Source organism: Falco peregrinus, chromosome 2 (genome assembly GCF_023634155.1).
Source record: "Falco peregrinus isolate bFalPer1 chromosome 2, bFalPer1.pri, whole genome shotgun sequence".
Classification (NCBI taxonomy): domain Eukaryota; kingdom Metazoa; phylum Chordata; class Aves; order Falconiformes; family Falconidae; genus Falco; species Falco peregrinus.
Genome location: NC_073722.1, coordinates 58,003,041 through 58,025,624, shown reverse-complemented (window position 1 = coordinate 58,025,624; position 22,584 = coordinate 58,003,041). Strand labels below are relative to the sequence as shown.

At 41.4% G+C, this 22,584-nt stretch overlaps 1 long non-coding RNA gene across 2 annotated transcripts in view; it reads right to left on the bottom strand.

Annotated features, from left to right (window-relative positions):
- LOC114010691 (uncharacterized) overlaps positions 1–22,584 on the bottom strand; it is a 49,656-nt gene that overhangs the window by 20,284 nt on the left and 6,788 nt on the right. Inside the window, exons 2-3 of one of the 2 annotated variants that reach the window (XR_003552276.2) lie at positions 21,550–21,674; positions 5,926–6,080 (exon numbers count right to left, since the gene is read on the bottom strand). This is a non-coding gene — a long non-coding RNA (uncharacterized LOC114010691). The remainder of the gene's footprint in view (positions 1–5,925; positions 6,081–21,549; positions 21,675–22,584) is intronic. The other variant, XR_008746082.1, reaches the window with a different exon arrangement.

The following is a 22,584-nucleotide window of genomic DNA, read 5'->3' as shown; positions in this document are numbered from 1 at the left end:
AACGCATGAAGTATATTTCTTCGAACTTCTAAGTCACAACAGCTTTGAGGAAGAACATCAAGTTTATAACTAGATGAAGCACAGAGACTGTAACCAGAAGATGAAAGGACCTTTGTTCTCTGGTACAGCCTCCAGTGCTCTGCTTTCTGTGTTTCTCAATGCTAAGAAACAGTCCAATTTCTCATCAACAGTTTCATTAGCACTTGAGGGGAAATCTCTCTAAATCAGGGTGAACATTGCCTTTATAACCCTCAGCTGTAAGAAACAGTTAAGTTTATCATGGGACCAGAGAGCTGAAACCACCATAGCTTTCCTTCCAACCACGGCACATGTCACTGTCCAAAGCAAGGGCACCTGCAAGACACATGGGTGGAAGGGTTTTACTGGCCATTGTTTTGTGATCAGTTGGGTGTCTATGAGAGAGAAACAAAAAGATCAAAGGAAGAGACAGATGGTGGCAGGGAAAAAGCCAACAACACAGACATAACAAGGGCCAGGAATGTGCCTCTGAGAAAAGCTAAGAGAAAAGGGAAAAAGAGCTTTTATGCTAAGTGTTTAATGGAAAATAGACTTGAGCTGTAAACAGAGGCCATGCCTCCTCTGCAATTCTTGCTGTGTGAGGAAAAAGAGGGCTTTGTACTTTATTTGCAATTAAATGGAATTGCATCAGAGAAACCTCATTTCAGAAAACACCAATTTCTCTTCGTAGCTGGAAAAATCCTTATGACCCAGGGTTTTTGTTTGGATATTTACCCAGCTCACATAAGTTTATACCCAGTCATCCAGGAAAGAGAAACTATTGCTCTTTTTACCCCTAAAAAAGCACACACAGCTCAGCAGTCAGTCAGTTATGTTTCTGACGTGCCTATTGCTGCAACACTGGCAGAGCTGCAGTTCACGAAGGTTTCAGCAACGCTAGTGAAACAGTCAGGTAATGGGGCAGGAAGCCCCAACGCAGAGCAGAGCACTGGTGGATGCTTTTTTTGAGTGGCTTTTTTCTCATCTTGTGCTTGTCTTGTTTTTGTCAGAGTGGGTCCTAAGGAAATGCTGGCACTGTTAGACTGGGAAAAGGGCTGAGCCCACTTGCTGTAATACTGAAAGACTGATTTTTTTTGCAGTGGAAGTGGAAAAGCTGCTCTCTTCCTATTTAGGAAGCTGACTAAACAGGGGGAAGTGTCTATTTCCCTCTTTATACACCTTACACACTACTAAACATCCACGGAATACAGCTAGTGAGATGAGAATTTGGTGGAATTTGTAGATGGCAAGACACATACATACATGCCTTTAGTGTACCCCCACTGCACAGAAAGGGTGGTGTGCTAACAAGATAAGCGAGCTATTCTGCCTTTTGTTTTCTTCTTGCAGTTCAGCGTAACTTATGCTTGTCTTATTTTCTACATGCTGTTCAAAACCTGGTTTGAAGACGGTACCCATCATTTTCATATGGGGTTTTCTTTGAGCACAGCTCCCTCGTAACAGAGAGCTTCACAGTGAACTTCCTCACATTTTCACTTCAAAGCGAGGGGGCTTGGCAGCATCCCTTCACGCTGAAAGCTGGTGGGTCCCGGGAAGAGTAAGACCAGACATAACTATCTTGGACACCATTTTAAATTCCCCGAATCGGATTTTTGGAATACTGTTTTATGTTCAGAGCACAGTTCCCACTGACTTCAGCTGCGGCTGTGAAAGTTAAGCACGCCTACAAGTCCTGCACCAAGAATAAAAGCAATATAAAATTATTGACAGCTTCTGAAAAGATTGGCTCGAGTGACTCAGCTATCAACACATGGGAGCTGCATGACAGAAAAAGAGATGGTATCCAGTTCTCCAGGCTAGAACATCACTCCCTTGGCATATTCTCTCCTACCAAATTCTGTTTTGCTCTCTACACTGCTTCCCATTTCTGGGACCAATGAAGTGGGAAGGGGCCTTATAGTGTCTTTAACTGTATAATCATGATCAGTTCCCAGAACTTTCTATACTGCTTACAGAATGAGCCTTGTCATGGAAGACAACCTGCATAAACACAAGAAGTACCAAAGTTTTCAGCTTTAATATTTTATTCAGTTGGCAAGTATTTTGCTTGTTTTTTCAAGAAGGAGCAAATTCCTTTGTGCTGCCATTCACAGGGGCTACCAAGGAGGCAGACAGGGCCTTTAAATGCACTGCACAGGTCTCTGCTGCTTGGCTAATGGCATGACAAAAAATGATGATAGGCATTAGAGATCACTTCCAGGGAGCTGGGACATGCACCTTGACTGCCTGGCTTATTTCTCCACCAACCTCTTAATCTCTCAGCTATGTTGGGTCCTTATCCTCATGTTTTCCCTAAAGCAGTCCCATTGCTCCTTGTATAGATTTAGTACCCTTGGCAGATCTACAGCTACTCAGCCAGTCATAGTTCCTCCCCTCAAGTTCCAGTTGTGGATTTTGATTTGAAACTCCTCACTTTTCCTTCAGAAAATCTTTAGTCAACAAAAGAATTTTTTTCCCATCACTTCATTCACAGCAACAACTAGCAACTTTACCAAAAATTTCCAGGAGAAATCAGTCCAAAGCAGACCCTTAACATTGGAATGGTAAATGTTTCACAAAATTATAACTGACTGAAAAACAGGAAATGTTTCAGGAGACAAGAACAGGTCTATCTCCAATTTGAATAAAAGTTGGTTGTATAAAACCTTGCATTATACCTCCAATTGTTTGAACACCCTTTACTGATGATAGTTATGCTAACAGGAGGCATTAAAAAAAACCACAAACCAAAGCACAAGATAAAGCACTAAAGACTGTATTAAAATTCTCACCCAGGGGTATTCATCATTTGGCCTTAACACTGGACTATTAGTTGCCTATAAATATCATTTGCTGCTTTACCTCCAACCTCACAGTCCTGAAACATGAGCTGGACTTGCAAAACCAAAATGCTCCTGTACAGAGTTTCCCTCCCTATTTCAGACAGTTGCTTCCAGACAACCCATGAAAAACACCCAATAATCTCACTCACCCGAGCTGCAAAGAAAGAGAAGAAGGAACGGCAGTGACAGCTATTTGAACTGCCTCATCAGAGACAGCTAATTGATCCCCAGCATTTGCAGGGGTTTATGGCCCTGCTCCTATACAAAAGGAGGCAAGGAAGGAAAGCAGCCAGTTTCTACATGTTACGGTCCATGTGGGTTAACACACTTCTGGGAAGGGAGATATTTGGGAGAACTCGCCCTGCAAGTGGGGTACAGAGTATGTGATGAATGCCGCTTATAAATACCAGCCCCAAATGCCCTAAAACCTAAGTGCTGCTGTCAGTCTTTATCTGGGAACATTCTGTAAAATACTGTTGATTTTAGGCAAAGTGGAAGGCACCCTTGCTGTTTTCCTGCTGGCTGGTTTTCACTTGTCACCTATGACAAACACTCGAAGTCTGACATTGCGTGGCCACATTTCTTGCTGTAGACACCATTCCTCTCCCTTTGCCCCCAGCCCACTCTTTTCATTTTGCTTTTGTTTCTTTTCTTTCAGGCTGAGGAGGAGCTGAGTAAAAGATGTTTGTTTTGGGAAAAGAAGAAAGAAGACTACTCTGAAATTGTTAAAAAAAATGCAATGCAGGTTTCAACAAAGAGCCACTTTAAAGAAAGCTAAAGAACTCTATAGAGGTCCTTTTTTTTTCTTTTTTTTTTTTTTTTCTTTCTCCCCCCCGCCCCCCGAAAACAAGGTTGATGGAAACAGCTGGAGACTGTAACTTGGAAAATCGAGGAAGTAAGATGAATAAAACTTCCTGTTTTCCTCTCCTATCCCAACCTGCAGGGGACAGTGGTGGGGGGTAACCTCTTCAGCCCCTTTTCAAAACACATGTTGGATTCCCAAAGGGTTCAGGTTTCAACTTGGTTTTTTCTGAAGCAAAAATATCAATTATTCTTTTGTACAGTGCTCTAGGGTCTTCAGCTCAGCTACAGCTTGTCACACATAAGTAAACATGGCAGATTCCACTACCTAACTCTGATTAACACAAAAAAATTATGTTAGTAACCCTTAATCTTTAAGGCTGATATATACCATTGTTTTCAACTCCTTGCCCCAGGATAGCTTTCTTAGCCCGGTATCTTGTGATTAGCTCCTGTTATCCTACTCACCAGTGCTATAATTCATTCAATGTAAAAACATAGTTGTGAAATTCAGTTGGTGAAAGCTCTTACTGCAGGTGATAGGACTTCATTCTGCATCATTTGCCCACCTCTTTTCAGTTATCCCTTTGGGTGCACAAGCTCTGACACTTCAAGGCTCATAAAGATGAAAAAGTACTAAAGCATCTGAGATCAAGCACTGAAAAGCTAGGTTTTGTTATTTTTGATTTTATATTGGCTTAAACACAGGTGCACCACAGCTAAGAGGTGCTGTGGAATAAAGTTGTCTTGGCTGCTCTCTCAGCACGTTCCACTGCTATAAAAGCAGTGAAAACATTGCTAAACCCCTTCTAAAACGGCAATATAGAAATCCATAAAAATGAGTAGAACCAGAAGATCTCATTTCTATTCCTAGCAATGCTATTGACCTCTGAGATCTTGGCCAAGTGACTCAACTCCTCCACATCCCCGCTTCCCAGAGCTGTGAAGGGGAAATACTGACCCTTCGGTAGGACACTTTGAGATTCTTGCCCTAAAGCTTTAGTTTTGTCACGAACATGGTGCGGGGGCCTAAAGTCAGCAGGAAAACAATGAAAGCCCCTTCTCTCAGTTCAAAGATTTCAAATATTCAGCTTCTACTGCAGGAAGCTGCACCCATTTTATAAGGCAAACCCACTGTATTATTATGGCTTAAATGGCTTAATTAATTTAGTACTTTAGTAATTTATAAATATGTTATAAATAGTATACAAATAATACTAAAATAAGAATTTAGTAATTTAATTTTTGATTGTTTATTTTTATTAATTTCCAGTGATACTGTGGATGTTCCAAATGAAGATGGTTTTGGACTTCTAACATTCTGTGATTAGAAGATTTTATTGATTTTTTTTCTCATAATATCTACATCAGCTCTACTCTTCACCACCTCCCCCAGGAAACACCTGGAGCTCAAAAAATACGCTATTGAGACTTTTTAGTGTCCAAGACATTTGTTTAAACTACATCTAAAATTTTTAACAAAGCCCTCTTAAATCCCGCATATGTGTATAAGCTCCTCAAGCTGCAAAACACGCAAAAGAAACATAGAAATTCCTGGCAACACAGTGACTAGGACAACGACAAGAACCAAGCACATTGAACATTGAGCATGTGTGATAAAGTAAAGGCACATAGACCTGTAGCCACAATATCCAATGGGAAAGAAGTAAAATCAATACAAGCTGAGGAACCATTCCTTATGTTTTGCCAGTATCCACTGAATAAGCATTGATCTTTTTTGTTGTCAGGGATGTCTTCTAGTTTAACTCTAAAGATTTAAGTCCTCATGCAGACCTGTATCTGAAAGTCTGTTTGTTATTTGGGCCCTTGGGTCCTAAAATGTTTTTCTTGAGGCCCAAAGCCAGGCAAATTTTATCCTTATGTCATTCAGCCGTGTATTCTGGCTCACTATTTCTACCCCTTGTGTCCAGAGCTCAGCTGGCCTCAGCTCTGGAACTAGGTGGGCTTTGTTGTTGGCCAACTGCCAGACATGGTCAATTATGTACCAATTTTCACAGAAAAGAGTATTTTAGGAATAAACCCCGCACTCATGTTGTTTACTGTGATATGTGCTGAGAGGAACAAAGAAAATTACAAAACAGTGTCTCTCACCGTCATGCATTTAAATCCTCTTTTGTACCCATAGCAGATGACAGGTGCTACTCTTTGCCATCTACTTTCTGTAGTATTGAGTGGGTGTGAGATCTCTGACTCAAAGCAATATGGGATCAAAGACAGTTACTTTGGGGCTCATGGCACTCACCAAAGCTGCTCCCTGTGGCTGGAGGCACCAGCCGAGCTGGACACATGCCATTTGTGCCAGGAAGCCTTGTTGGCATCAGTGATCACTTTCCTGCAAGCACATGGATCTTACCGCCTTTCTGCAGCTGAGGACTTGGCTCTGAGTCACTCTTCTCTCTAAGGAAAGAGTAAGCTGTTTGATTTACAGTCTTGGTTTTGAGGGTTGTAAAGCGCCCCTGACCTTCCTGCTCTGGTGAGGGAGTTCCCACCAGATGAGTGGCCATCACGAACAGACAACCCTGTTGCACTCACCCTATGTGCATTTGCAAACAAGCAGCATACCCAAATGCCCTAAAGTATTTCTGTACCTTCAGACTTATTTCACATAGGCATGACCAACATGGATTAACCAGAGTATGGCATGCAGCAGAAATTTAGGTCCATCTCTCTACGCCAAAACACCAGCCAGAGCAAAATGCACGTTTACATTTCATTACACAGCTGAAGCCATGCAGCTCTTCCCTGGCCATATCAGGACTGCCAGGGTGCTCCCAGCCTTACTGTGCATCAGTGAATTAGTCCTGCTGCTCTCAGGACCTTCGGGATACTTGAAGCTGTGCAATGGAAGTGCAGCAGCTTGAATTGTTCTCTCTGCATTTAATTTTGTGAGATTTTGGGCTGGGGCCAATAGTATCATTGAAAACAGCTGAAGGTTTCACATTAAAATTAAATTAGCGTATTATTAGAATACTAAACACGCTAGGCACGCTTGCCCAATGGCACTTTTCCCATTTTCCTTGAAACAAACAAAGAAAACATCACATCCATATCAGATAGAGAAGGTAGCCACTGCTTTTAGTACTGCAGCAAAGTGTTGCTTCCAACAGCACAGGGTAATTTGCCTCCTTGTGTAGCTCCCCGACTGCCTGATCAGCCACACTGAGCACAGCACCATTTGCAACACTCCCCAGAAAGCGCATCAGCATTGCCCTCCACCTTTATCAATAAGAAATCTTCCCTGAGACAGCATTAGTATGGGACTGACAGGCTCTCCACTAATCACGGTCAGAGCTAATGAGGTAGTAGCCTAGGGCTGCACAGAAAGGACGTGTGACATGTCTGCTGGATGGACCATATGTTCACTTACAAACAGGATGGATTTTACTCTGGTTTAAGTGCATTCACCTGGCTTTAAGCAAGAAAGTTAAACGTTTTATCATCCAGTGCCGTTCTAGGAATACCACAGATGTCTAAAGAAATAAGCTGGGAAGGAGGTTTCTGATTCATTTGGAATTCACTTTCTTGGTTAAATAAAATTCACAGAAATCTCATTGTGTTGACATATGTTTATTTCTCCAAACTTGTCACTGGGTGGATTTGTTTTGGGGAAAGTTGACCTTCAGATGACACACAACAGGGTCAGTCCACAAGGAAGAGCTATAAAGAAATCAAAGTTTTTCAATTATTTTCTGCAAACAAAAAATACACCAGATAGGACCTTATTTCCCTAAGGAACTGTATAGGCTTATAAGCCTAAAGAGAAAATACAAATACTTGGGGAAATGGACTGAAAGATTCCCATCTGGCTGACACAACCGGATCAAAAATGCAATGGAAATGGAAAGATACCCATCAAATTCAATAGGCTTTGATACAGGTCTGTATTTTTTTTCTAGATGCGGATGCCAATTCGTATAATTGGACAAAGTTCTTCCATCACTTCAGGACAGAACTTACTGCAGAACTTGCGATATACTTTTCCCTCCTCAAGCTCTCAAAAAAAATTAATGCTGTTTCAGCTTGACTAAACCTATTTAGACAGTGACTAAGGGTCATCAAAGTGATTTGCCAAGGAGACTTCAGGGAGGGAAGTACTCAGGTAAACTTCAGTGGGATTTGGGCACAGAAAATTAGACTGATATGAATGCTAGCTCACAATGCAATATGAACAGGAACAGTTAAAACTAATCTGACAAATTATCCTTCAAATAACATCCAAATCATAAATTAACATTCAGAGAGTAAAATATCTAGTGATGACAGAGACTCTGAGATGACATGCAACCTGATAAATGATGTTAGGATGAAGAACAGAGGGATATTTAAAAATCTATCACCAGTCTGTGCAGGGAGGATTTATTTCCTCATAAAGATGTGACAAAAAAATACAAATATAACCATAGATTTATGTCCCCTAATCTCCTAATGAGGAAAATAATGAGTGCAGAATATTCAAGAATATCAAAGCATAGATATAGCTGGCTTCAACCACACACACAGGTGCTGCAGATACACGGATAGTCACACAGAGCAGCTGTTACTGAGTTACTTATTAGCGATGCACAAAAGTGAGTTCAGGACACACAAGAGTTGAGCCACAAAGCAAAACTCACTGCAGCATAAATTCTTTCAGCATGTTCATCAAGCTGATTACGGCTGTCTTAAGCCACATAAAAGGAGAGCTCAAAAATAAGGGAACTAGTGAAAGAGAACATCAGAACTGAGGAAAGCAATGGCTTTGAACAGTCTATGGAGCCTCAGTAAAAGACATTGTGCTCACATTCAAGCAGTCAGGGCAGAAATAAAGCATGTGTGCACCAGTCCTGCTGAAATTCACTGCAGTTCTTATCACTACAGTGAGTCCACAATACGTGGTCACATCTCAGGTTTGAAACACTTTCGTTTCTCCAGAAATCCTCAACCATTTCTGGATTGTTATACCAGTCAAAGTACAGAGCAGGGTGACCATTTACAACCAGAAAATGATGAACCACGGCACTGCCACAGCGCTGGGGCTTGGGTGCTCTCATTCCCCCTGTCCCAGTGCTGCAGCTTCACCCAGACAGGAGTGGGGTGGCTTCCCCAGCCCTAAGAACTGTCCTGCACACCCTGAGACTGATTCCAGTGAGGTGGTCTTTGAACACTGGCACGTCAACAGCACCTTTGAAAAACAGTCATGCTCTTCCAGAGGACATGGGCAGCGTTTCAGGAGAAAGGAGAATCTCCAAAAGATTGTTTCAACATGGAAGAAAATTAGACCCCCCTGAAGAAAGTGCTCAGCTTCTGATGACAGAAAAGATAAAGTTCCTGGATAAAAGACTAAAAGCTTCCAGAGTCTTCAAAAATAATTATACAGCAGAGCCAGCTCAAGCCTCAAAATCAGATACAGGATAAGAAGGCTGCAGAGGCTTCAAAATGGGTTCAAACAGCACAATTTGTACAGCTCAGCTCATTTTAGTGGGTCCAAGTCTCAGATGGAGATGTCTGATCACCACAGGACACCTCATTTTGTTTTGATTGATACATTCACAAAGTTGGAGACACCAGTCTTGTGCAAGGGGTTTAATTAAGGAGAATTAGTGCAGTCAATAAAACCTGGTGGTCTCTGTAAAATATCCTGGATCCTTCAGCCGAACAAAGTCAGAGCTATTTCATCAGAACATCCTCCTTTTTTCTCTCAAATCGCATAACTGCATGCGACTATAACTGGAGATGGATACATGCCACTGAATTTGTATTAAGCAGACACTTTGCCTAAAGGGAGATGTCTAGGTCTTAGTCTAAAAAAAGAAAAAAAATCACCCCAAAAAGAGAGAGTAAAAACAAAACAAAAAATGCTGAGCCAAGTAGCAAACGTGAAAGAACACTCCTTTTAAAGAATGGATCTGACATTACTTGTCCTTCCTGCTAGGCACCAGTTAGCTAAACAATTTGGAGATTGCCCATGTAAAAAAGTTCTGCTTAAATCATTATTCACCTCCACCTGCCAGCCAATAAATCCCTCTCAACTGTTTGCTAAGCCAGTAGTAATATGGCAGGGAGAACAGTTTTATTCTTGAAAGAGCCCTGATTGTGTCTCCCCATTCAGGTTCTGTTTTGCTGGAATACAAAAGGATTTACTGGGAGAGGAAGTGCCCATTTCATGCCTGCAGATCAGAATTCAAAGGCAAGATCTGACAGGCAGAGATACAATGGGCAGGCAAACATAATGATGAAAGTACTAATCACCTAATTTAGCAACAATTTCATTCACCTACCTCTCTGACCTGCCACACAACTTATGCCTTGGATTGTTATGAACAGGACACTCACACATCTCTGTAGTGGTGCTTTATAGTGTGGTACAGTTCATATGTGGCACAGTTTTTAATTAATTGGTAGTTTTACTTAGGTAGTTTGATGCATTGTGATAATACCCAATAGACTTGGCTGTAGAAGGTTCACAGTTTTCTAACTCAAGCATCATACCTTTGTGTCAGTAGTTTTGGTAAGATAAAGCATACAAAAAAAAGGGACCATTTGCATGTCTAAATGCTACAGGATCCAATCTGGAATGATTACTTTTCATGACATCGTTTTCATTTGCAATTTTGTAATTAACACTGATCAATGGATTTTCTCAAAATTAAAATGATCATTAAAAAGTTGAGGCTTAAAACCCAGACAAATACATGAAGTAAATTAAGATTAGCATGGCAATACTTTAAGCCTAGAAGGAGGATCCAAACCCTTAGATTCAGGCCAGCGTTAGTGTTGCATATGAGGATGTATTACAAAATCAATACAAAAAGATGGCTGTATGTCTAATACTGACCAAACAGAAGGGCGATATTATGCCGTTCACCTTGGTGCGAGCCTGAATAAGTGCAGTTACTCCCTATTTATGTCAGAATTAGGAGGCAGAAACATACTGTAATTCTGTATACACTATCCTCCTGATTTTCTGGAAGCGAAGAACTCCTCTTAAGTGAAAGAAAACAATTTTGTCCTTTTTTCTCCAAGGTAAAATGTCCCAAATATAATTTTAAGACATGAATTATGGTACTTGGCAGTTTCTCCCTATTCCGCTGACAGATTCTATCCCAGTGATATAAACTGTTTGCAAAGCAAGCAGGATTTGACTGGTTTTCTGTCCATCGTATGAAATGACCACTGGAATATTTGCATACATTATGACTTTATGACATAAACTTTTTAAGGTTTTTCTTTTCGGTAGATTCCCAAAAAGACCATTAGTTTTGATGACTAATCTGCAACTTCATTCCAGCAGGAGCCATGCTGTTCACAGGGTTTATTTGGCTCAAAACAGTCGTTAGGAGACTGTTTCCCCTCTTTCCCAGTGTTCCTCGGTAAGAAATATTTTGCAGAGGGAAACCCTGCCACCAGCTGTATCTTGCACTTGAAACCCACAAAGAACCAAGTTCAAACAAGGAGGATCAACCTTTTCAATGAGAAATCCAATTGGCCTACAGAATGCAATCCTACCATCCAGTCACATAGGTCCCGGTCCCACAATTATTTCTTAATTCTGTACCACAAGGAAAAAGTACCTAAACAAAAAAACCCCACAAAAATCCTCCAGAAAAGCTGTGTTTTTCCAATGATTTATTCCACTATTGTTCAAGGCTGCCTCCAGCTGGGAGGTAGCTGGCTGTAAAGTTTTGAACTCAGTGGGAGTGAGACATGATACACTTTCTAATACAAGCACCATCAATCATTTCAATCAAGCAGATATTTTTAGATTATTAAAGACTTTGGAAGTTACACTTTCTGAGTTTCAGTATTGCACCATATCTGGTAAATGGCTGTGCATTTTTGCTACTATATCAGACATTTAATTTTTTTTTATTTAAAGATAGCGAGCCCTGCATTAATCAGCCATAGAAACTGATGAGAGTGGACAAAGTACATTTCAAAATAACATTGGTGATTAATCAGAGTGAGTTGCCCAGAAGTCCAAGACCTGGAGCACAGAAAACTTCCACCAAATTAGAAGCTGCCATCCAACTGAAATGTAATTCTAAACTATCAGCAATTATTTTAAAGGAGTCGGTTTTAAGTATTACAGGAAAAAGGATTTCCTATTGGCTTTGACCTTAAAATGTTTGGTGTCTCTCTCATTTAAGCTAGAAATCCTCATACTTGAAAATGACCAGTAATTAACTTTCCTATATTTCTGTTTGTTTAATGAATGCAAAGACTCTGCTATGCTCTGTGGAATTATAAGTGGACATGTCTGTTCCAAAAAGTTTACATTAAGAAGGCAGCACAGAAAATACTGTATACAAACCAAAGCACTTTGTTGCTGTTCTAGGTCATTCTTATTTTTTTCAGCCTGATTTCCTAAGGAATTCTGTTCTGTTTGCTTACGTGTCTGTTTAGAATATGTGACCCTTTCACCTCACCTCATCCCAATAGATTTGACCCTGGCAGTCAATACAAGAACGAAGCTGTTGGTAGCTGCTGAGAGGTGGAAGCCACCCAGAGGATCAAATCCCTCTCTGACCTCTTGTAGACAGAAAAATGCTGTAAGAATATCCCTCAGCATAACCCAGAGCATCCCAACAAAAAGATGGTTACAACTAGCCTCATCTCAGTAATGTCTTCAGTCAGGATTTACATGTTATAAATTGCTAGAGAATCACTCTTACAAATTACCAGAGAGATCAGTTCTTCAAGTTTCTCACCCTTATGGCTTTTCTGGTATCCAAAAAAGCCAGACTGAAGCTTTTCCCATGTGTTGCAGTATTCAAGTCTTGATCTGTAGGAGCGTGCCAATGCATGTTCCTGCTACAGTCTTAGTGTAATCCTACCGAAATAATGATCGATGAGGAAGTCCTAATTCATTAGAAACCAGACACACCTGGATTCAGCATATGCCCAAACTACGTGTTTAGAGTAATTAATGATACCACACCTGCCAGGAAGAAGCACATGTTGGGAATAATAGGCAGAAGAAGAAGGATGGGCACTTCAACACAGAGGCCTTTTTGTGAGGATTTTGGAATATGCAGAAGATGGGAGGATTTTGAGTTTGGGCAGAGCAAAGGTTCACATGCGGGTGAGAGCAAATACAGTGCTGGGTGAAGAGGAAGAGAGAAGGTCCAAAATGGAGGTGGGAGAAGAGGTGTCCCAGAGTTCATGGGAGAACAAGACTGAACCTGATGGACAGCATGAGCAGGAGCCAGAACTGGACCTAAGAGAAGTAGACACAAGGGAGCAAGGGGTGGCAAGGGGTGTACCACACCTGCTGAAGGGCATTGGTTACTACCAAGTGGTATTCAAAGCCAAAGTTAGAGCAGAGGCATGAAATGGGATTCACATGGTTATCTCTCTGTAAAGCCTGGTTCATCATTCCTGTTCTAGGGTAGGAAAATGAAGTTTTGAACTGCTGATTAGAGGGATGAGACTGAATAACTTTTAAAGTTAGGTAAGACAGATCTCATATTGGATTTCGAAGGAAATCTCATATTTCGAAGGAAACACACCACATACACCCACCCCCTCACCCACCCCAGACGAAGAATAAGCAAGCTTCAACAATAACCTCCATGTGTAGGAGAGGAGAAAGACTGGATGTGACATGGAAGCTGAACAAAGCAAATGGAGTGGAGAGCAGAATTTTGCCAGAAATGGAACCAGCAGGCAAAACTCAGGGTCAGTTTTCATTCTGTCAGTACTTAGCACAAGCGTTCACAGGGAAACATGTCAAAGAGACCACTGGAAATGCAAGACCTAAGAAGAGTACAGGGAGCAAAAAAAGCTGCACTTGTCTGGCAGACTCTTTCCTCCTTTTTATCTAAGACAGACCACCACGGTAAATTATTTCTCAGGAGAAACCAAGAAGCTTTAAAGGGTCAGATTCTCTAAATGTCAGAAGTCAGAAGCCATCCTCATATTTCCATTATGCAGTCATTCTTGCAATGCCATGCCACACTGATGGGCAAAATTAACTGGATGAAAAGATGGTGTCATCTAAAACATTACCACATGTGACTCAGCACTTCTTATATACTTAGTAAAACAAATGCTAGTAATTCAGTGGCTCTATAGTAAATACCCTCTGCCCAGAGAGAACATTCAGCAAGGTCAGAAAAAATACTTGGTGAATAGGACTTAGGACTTACTGTGGTGAATGAAGGCTGGCAAGCTGATTGTGAAAATTTAGTGTTTTCTTTTAAATTCAGCTTCTCAGTAACTATATATATATATGGGAAAATCTAGGGTTTTGTCTGTTTGAGTCTCACTATTAAAAAATAATGTGATGTTTCTGGGTAAGACTCTTTATGTTTCCCTCTTCTTTCGGAGAGGAATATAGCAGCGATTGATGCAATGCAAGTTTCCCAAACTGACTCACCCAATCTTCAATTTAATTTAGAAAAAAAAAAAAAATAGAGACAATAAAATAAGGCTTATATGTAAAATTAGAGTTTTGCACCCTCACCAATGTCATTTAGCGGAATATACTTTTCCCAAGCTCTAACATTACAGGCCAGGAACTTTAAACACTTTGCCAGTACCCACTGAAGTGAAGACATTCTGGTTTGCAAATGAGGGAGGCCTGCTTCCCTGTGCCAAGGACTTAACCTTCATTTTGTAAGACCTATATGTGTAGGAAATTTGCAACAAAAACGGCATAGAAAGCAGCAGATGTTTGTGAGAAGAAATTAAACAGGTGTCAAAACTAGCATCCCAGGAATGATAGGAAGACAAATGAAGAAAATATGGGATATGAGATGTGAACATCACAGATCTGTTTTCTGGTAATGTATCACCTCCCCTTGCCAATTCTGTAAAGCCATGAGTATGATCTTCTGTTGTTAACTTCATTGATTTGTATGGCATCGGCTTTCCTGGTGCACAAATTTAAAATTGGTCAGCCAACATATGTATTCTTTCACAATGTATTGGAAAAACAGGTGAAAAAAGCTCACCCTTTTTTAATTTAAAGTATGCCCTGCCCTTTTCATCAGTGTTGCCCATCAAATGCTGATGTCAAATGAGCTTCTAAGTCAACACAGGCCGAGTATAAAAAGTGTGACTAGAGCTGTTCCCAGAGAAAGGAGCAGCAGACCAGATGTGCATCACACCCTCTTGCCAAAATCCACCCCACGGTGGGAGGCACTGACTGTTGTTTCACACTGGTACACTTCCCAGCTTGTTGCTCCAAAAGAGAGAGCCTCTGCAATGCCACTCTACCTCTTGTAAAATAAAGTATCAGTTACGTTAACATTTTAAAGCAAAAGGCAAATATTTGTTGCAGCCTTCGGAGCGGAGTCCAATGCAATGAGTGATGTTATGTTTCACTGCCAACAAAGGCTGACACAGACAGCTTTGGATGTGTTTAAGGAATAATAGAAATTTGAGACTTTTTCTCGGCTCAAGCTCTTTTTTTAATAAAGTGTCACATCTCTTCCTTTACTTCTCACACAGATTTTTCTCATGAAAAATCCTTGCTTTTTGCTGATCAGAAAAACCCCACAGATCTGCTCCAGTACATAGGGTAACACTGCTGGATTTCAGTAGCAGAAGAGTAGGGAAAGGCAAAAAGGTAGTAGCAATTGCCATCGTGCATGACACATGTTGGTAAGACTGTGGCACCCACCATGAAAATAAAGCAGGGACTAAAGGAAGTTTTACGGCCAGTGTTTGGCAATTGTAGCAGAGAAACAATGAACAGATCCGTGGGGGGAAAGTCTGTGGTGGTCCTCAATCTGTTTATAATATAGAATATTGTTGGGTCTTATTTACAGTGTGTACCAGAGGGGTCTTGTTGCCTTGCATAATTATGCCGGCAAAAGTTTCCAGTGTAGATGCTGTTTTATCACAGTACGTGCTCAGATGAGCATGGCATCCCACCAAAAACTGTGAGAAGGCATAAGAGCTTTTCTAGCTGCATCTGTATAAGCTGCTTTAGCCACATGCCACCAGAATGATACAGTGTAAAATGGTCTGAAAGCCTTGTTTCTCTCGTTGTCAAGGGAAGCCAAGGATGCAGGTACAGAGAGGCAAGTAGGGTAGAGGAGTTTCATGTGCATGTGGGACACACAGTGAAGTACTCATGCGTACACTTTTGCAGTGCCTCCATCTTGAAACTATACAGGTGATCATGAGCAGATAATTCAGATAATTCAAGGAAACACATTTAAAATTTAAATCCAATATTCTCGACAAGTCTTTTTTTCAGTAATTTCTGACAATGATTCAAAGGCTGAAGCCTCCTTCAGTTAAAACAGCATCTTGAAAAGGCAAAACCTCTCATCACTCATCTTCTGAACTTACTTTATTTTCCTTGCAAATGTATTGTATCAAGTCAAAATCTCTTTTTTTCTGTAATCCCTTCAGACCTCATAACCGAGAGATTAGGTTCCTCTGACATGGGAGCTCTTCTATAGACCTCAGTGAACAGTGAATTGGCCACTGTGAATATAACCTGTGAGGAAGCAGCTCATTAGCACCTCTTTCATCGTTAACCTCTTTGCATAACCCTACTCCTCCTTTCAGGTGAACATGCACACTACATTTTATACATACTTTCAAAACAGACTTTAATTTAAAACTGTTCAAAACAAACTTTTCAACAGACTTCAATTTAAAACTGAAAAATCTAAGTCATAATTACATCTATTTCAGCTGTGATAAAAAAAACATCTCTATCCCAAAGCCTAGTTCTTATGGGCAGGACCTGAAACTGTGGGCATCCCTCAAGGAAGCGGACCCGGCTACTCAATTCCTGTTGCATTTGATTCTAATCACTTCACTAATATGTTTTTTTTTTAAATGAAGGGAATGGTTATACAGTAAAAACATAAAGACTTGTACACATGATATTAGAAGCAGTTTCGTTTTCTCGGTTTCCATTTACTACAACATTGGATTTATTTAAGTATGTTCCATTAACTTCCCTTCATTTTAAAGGGAACTTGTAATGTCTTGGCCGTGATCACTAGAAAACACAATGTTCGCAAAAGGCTTTGTTGCTTCACCCAAGACCAGGGGGCTATAAAAGATTGATTATTAAATGGTATCTGGTTATACTTAAGGTGAGGTGTGTATATATATACATATACTCGTCCTGGTACAGCCCAGAAGGCAGGCCTGCAAATGCAGAGTAAGTTCTAGAGAAAGTAAGTGGACCCATAGCTTCCACTTTATGTCTAGGGGATCTAGAGGATCCCACAGCCTAAAACATAACTGAGGTTTTCTAAAAGTAAATATGCAGTACATACATGAAAATCTACAAGCAAAACCTTTCCAACCTCTCCCACCCTATATGTAGAGCTGCACATTGTATCAAAACCAGATCTGATTCTTGGTTGCTGTTCACCTAAACCATAACCTTGCACCAACTGATGAATTTGAGAAACAGAGCAGTCTAGATCAGAGATCTGCAAGAGGACATATGGTGGCATCAGCATTATTTCTAAAACCAAAGGCATTTCCATAGATTTTCACAGTCAGCCCAGAAAATGAGGGTTTGGACAGGAAACTTGTTCTTTCACTGAGCGCCACCATGAAAATAAAATGTCAAGGACAGTGTGAAGGTTGCAGTAACACTTTTAGCTATGCTTCTGTGGTAATCAATTAGCATGGATAGGAAGAGACCCCAGTACTATTTTCCTTTTCCAGTCTTCCTTCTGGTGTCACGCAGTGTCTGTATTTAATATATACCCTTCAGCTACATACGAAATTCAGAGAAAGTACCAAGCAGGGATTCAGATCTTCACCCCTCCAAGCACAGCTCCCAGCAGCTGGATGTCACTGACCTGGACGCTCACTGAGCAGACCTCCTCTCCACTCTCACAGCACTCACGCCCTGTCCCTAAAAAGGAGGCCACCAGACATGCCAAGCTTTGCTCTCAGTTGCAGCTGATACCAGGAAGGCAGGCAGGCTCTACCAAGAGCAGGGCAGAAGGACAGAGCTTGCACAGACAAAGAAACCAAAGCCTGTTTGCTTGCGTTGCTTCATCTGGTGGGCAAGATGCATACAGTCCTTCCCTCACTAGCATCTCTGAGAGCTAGTCACAGAAATTTTGGGAATGAAAGGGTGATAAATCCACATTCCAGCTGAATCACACATTAGGAAGAAAGAGCTTAAAATCCCCAAAACTATAATAGAGACCTCTCAATAAAGTAAAGCAAGCGATTTTGAACCAGAACATGCTTTCCATTCTCTTCCCAAAAGAATTCCATCTCTTTATCGAACACATGTTAGCCTTGGATATCAGAACTAATTCGCATCAAGGGCAGAACACAGCCAAATGCTGTATCCTGGCTGCAGTTCTTTTTGGACAATAGTGAGACATTTTATTACATTTTAATATCATTGTACAAATCAGCACCTGTTGCATGTGCATATTTTAAGGTTTATGAGTTTATTGTTTTATTGTGAAATTCCTGCTCTTTCTTTATTGAAAGCAGATAACTGTGAATTTTCACGCTCATTTTAAAAATACATACACTGGTTGTCACATTTTAGCACTTCAGATGCAAGCAGTTTCAGCTTCCTGCCTAAAAATCACCCTGCAGATTTCATCACCTTGCAATCCCATTTATAAGTTTAAAACACAGGCATCCAGTCCAGTGTGGCTGGCTGTTTTTCCTTACAGAGGTTTGAAAAGCCATTGAGCAATTCTCTGGAGATTTTCACTGAGAAATTGTGGTATATTTTTTCCTGTTATTTTTCCTTACATAAGGCAGTGCTTTCAACAAGAAGAGACTTTAAGGATCCAGGTTTGATACCATCAGACAGAATTATTGCTGTAGAATTAATCAAGATCTGCCATTTTGTAAAGACGATCGGTTGTGATTTGTTCCTATTTTAAGATAAACTGACATCGGATTAGCATAATCTAATATTTTAAAATGTTAAACTGCTAGCTATTTTCACAATTTTCCACAATAGGGTTTAGGCATTTTGGGAAAATGAAGCCTATTTAATAGAAGGAGCTGAGCAGATCCACATTCTTGTTAAAAATAAAGGCAGAAAATCTGTTTTTCTGAAATGTATCATTGGACTGTTGACATGTCCTATGTGCCAATGGCAAAAATCACTATCCAACATGTAGACATGGTAAAAATAAATACATAAACCTTTGGCACTAGATGGGAAATGGCACCATCCAGTTTAATACCAAATTGCTAATACCAAAATACCAAGTAAGTCTTTACGAATGCTCCTAAATTGTCTTCAGCTCAAACCAAACAACATTCAGTTTATCTCAAAGGAGTGTTTTAAAGGAAATGAAGCTCAGTAGGAGAAGGCTAAGAAAAATGCTAACCTGTTCTCTTGTATCTTCTTTCTAAATTCAAATCAACCTTACCACAATCAAAAAAATTGTAACGACACTTTTACAGAGACTGCTCATCACCTGTTTCTATCAATGGGCACAGTCTCTTGAGCAAAGCCTCTAGATGCAAATATCCCAACGGTACCAGCCAGCATTTAGGAGCTGCTGCTGTTGGGTGCATTGGCCTCCGTGTTACAATTTAGTCACAGACTGAAAGTATATTCCCACTGCACTTCTGATCTGAGCTAGGGCTGCTCTCAGCCTTCTCCCCAGCAGCAAACTGATGAAAAAAAAGGTAGGTGAAAAGCTCATGGTGAAAAAAAGTTGGCATCTATTTGCTGTTGCTTGGATAGTAATTGGCCAAGCTGAAAAGACCCAGGAGAGGGTATGACAGAATTTCAAACACATTAACTTATGAATGACTTGTGCTCTCCACCCAGGATAGCCCAGAAAAGAGAAGTAGTGAGGGAACCGTCCATGGCTGTCCTGAGATTTCCTGATGGCTCAGGGCCGCTGCAGCAGTACAAACCGTGACCCACCACGAAAGCACAGCCATCCACCTCCCACACTTTCCTGCACCCAAGAGTGCAGGAGGAAGGAAAGGAGCAAATTGTGCTGTCACGAAGCCTTCTCACAGGCACCATGGCTGTCGCCTATGGGCCTGAGCTGCTTCACCAGTGTGGAAATTTAGGTTATTACAAGGTACATCCAACTTGCAGGCAGAAAGAGTGCATGCCCCTAGAATGAACTCTTGCCCTTTGGGGTGCTCTCAGATAGGACTGCCATCCATGGGGCACTTCTCTCTTTTTCTTTCTTTTTTTTCATGACTCTAGTTAGGGACTCAGCCATATACTGTGAGGGCAAACAATAAAGATCACAAGAAGCTGTACAGGAAAACCAGAAGTCCTACACTTGAAAGGGAACAGTGCTGGCTGGCCCAAGCAGCCACTTAAAAATATAGTTGGGACAGGAAAGACACAGCATGTGAAGAGACAGTCACAAATGGCTTTATTTAATGTGGAGGAAGAACCAAAACCAGAGATTTCTAAACCAGCCAGGTCAGACATTCCCTTACGGAGAGGATCCCACTGCACGCCCCTGAGATAGCCGTGCCCGTGCAGAGCTGGCACTGCCCGTGCAGCCTTTACTGCCCAGGTGCAGCTCAGCGCCTGGCAAGGAGCAGCACGTGCGGCTGGGGCTGATGGGCTCTGCAGCAGGGCAGGGTGCAAGTGGCAGAGCTCCTGAAGGAAAAAAGAGCAGCTTTCTGTCACTAGGCACAGACAGTGAATCAGCTTACCCAAATCCAGTGCCTATTCCCAGTAAGAAACACATTCTTTTCTTCTGACTTTACAACCTGCTCGTTCTTCCGCAGGCATTCAAAAAAGAGAAAACTTGTGGGTGAATGGATGTGGTTTTGATTCTTAAGCTGGCCTTTGTCTCTGTAATTCCCTTGTTTCCTTTTCAGAAAGAAACATTTTCCCCACCTTATTTAAGACTGGAAACAGGGAGAACCCTCTTTTCAAACAATACTTTTGGCTGCAATACATGTATTTTGTAATTACTTTTGTTTTAAATGCTGTCCAGCTAATCTGGTTACATCCTCAGGCCATTTTCCCTGGGTTTAGCTCTGAAACAAATGATGATTTATTTTCTGGTTGTTACTTAAGTGCATATAGATGTGATCTTCGAAGGAGCCTCATTTGTCATTACTCAGGACATTCAGCAATCAGGCACAAGAAACTAATCAAAGTGACTAAATGATGTCAGCTGACTACAGTATTACTTTCCAAAACTTTAAAGCAGTGTTCTGCAGCTGTATGTAAGTAACCTTTCTAGTGGGAATTGATGTCTTCTAGGGTTTTGTGTTTTGGAGGAACATGTGTTCAGGGACCTCACCAGCTGCCTATGGAAAACCATTTTGCTCTTAAAGCAAAACCATATGTCAGGCCAAGGTAAGGGAAGCATTTGAAAAAGAGAAAAATGTCTTAAAAAGTGATGCTGAAAACTGTCAGAAAGCTAGCCATGCACCGCAGGAGGTGGTAGCGGATTAGAGTCCCCCCAGAGCTACAAGGAGGCAGGGCTCTCTGCAGAGGGATGAATTTCCATTTTTAACCTGTGAAGGCAGGAGGGGAAAAAATAGAGCTACAATTAGCAGCTTGGCAGAGGCTCTGTTTTGACTGAACAAAGCCCCACGGACTTTTAAGCCATGTGCCGGTTCTGTTTGCCCACAGACGGCTTCCCTCGGTGCTGCTGACATCAGCTCTTCACGCTCAGGTCTGGTCCCGCTCCCCAACAGCCAGTCGATGATGCTCCCCCAGGGCCCCCTTAGCCCCGGCGGGAGCCCTGCCCGACCAGCAGAGCACTGCCCAGACCTGGGACTGTGGGCTGCCAGGAGAAGGCTGAGAAACAGACATTAAGAGCTATAAAATGTTAATGATGACAAAGGAGAAGAGAAGAGACAAGAGGGGAGGTGTCCTTTCAAAGCCCCAGGTCCAGCAGGTTGTTAGTACAGCCCTGTGAAGCACAGCACTGAGCAGAGCATCTGAGCTTGCAGCACCTACACAAAATAAACTCACCAGTGTGCAGGTGTTCTGAGTAAATGGCAGGGCTGGAGGAGGATCCATGCTGCTATAAATTCACAAAAGAGTTTGCAAAAGCATATGCAAGGTCTTCTCCATTCTCCCAAGCCTGCAACGTGGCCCTGCAAAAACCATATACATACAGATACTGTACACTCCACCTATTAACCATGCTCTTTGGTGATGCTCTTGCAGCAGTGAATGTGATAATTACCAGTGGTTAATTATAAGACAAGCAAGCCATGTAAGAATGTAATTTCCCACTGTGCAAAGGAGGCCAAATTAAGAAAAAGGCTGTTATGTCTGTCATATAAGTCATATGTATGTCAATGACAGAAGCAGAAATAAAAATAACTTGGCTACTGTATCTTTCTGAATACTTACAGAACGCCAGTCCTGTTAGAATAAAAAAATTAACAATAACAATAATAACAACATATCAATACTGCTTTTCAACCTGTCATCAAACAGTAACATGAAGGTGCTTCTGGACAGAGTATGAATGAGTACAATTTTCTGTGCTGAAGAAATATATCAGCATGGTAGTAAAAACAGGCATCTCCCACAGTAGCACTTGACTTCAAGACCCAGTACCCCCTCGGTATCCTTACTTCCGCAGCAGTTCATCCTAATGTCCATGTCCAGCTAGTCCCTTTCTCATCCTACACTCTGGCAGGCCAGCCTCCTCACCTGATTTCACAGTCTCTGTCTACACTGTTGTTTCTCTTCCAGCCTGTCTGGGTGCAAAGGACAGGGTAGTCACAAGAAAGATAGATGTGCATCACCTCTGACCGTGCTACGGACCAAGCAGTGGGAAATGGCCATCGCCAAGTCCTTCTGGCACCATCCCCGTAGCCTGAACCTAGAGCATGCAATGCTGGGTCTGACCGGCACAGCAAACTGTGGAGGCTCCAACACACCACAGAGATTTTCCTTGCTAAATTTTAACAAGTTTCTTCTGAGTATGAATAAATTGCAGTTTTTCAACTGTTTGTAACTTGGCAAAGCATGAGTGGATTTTCGCTAAAGGAC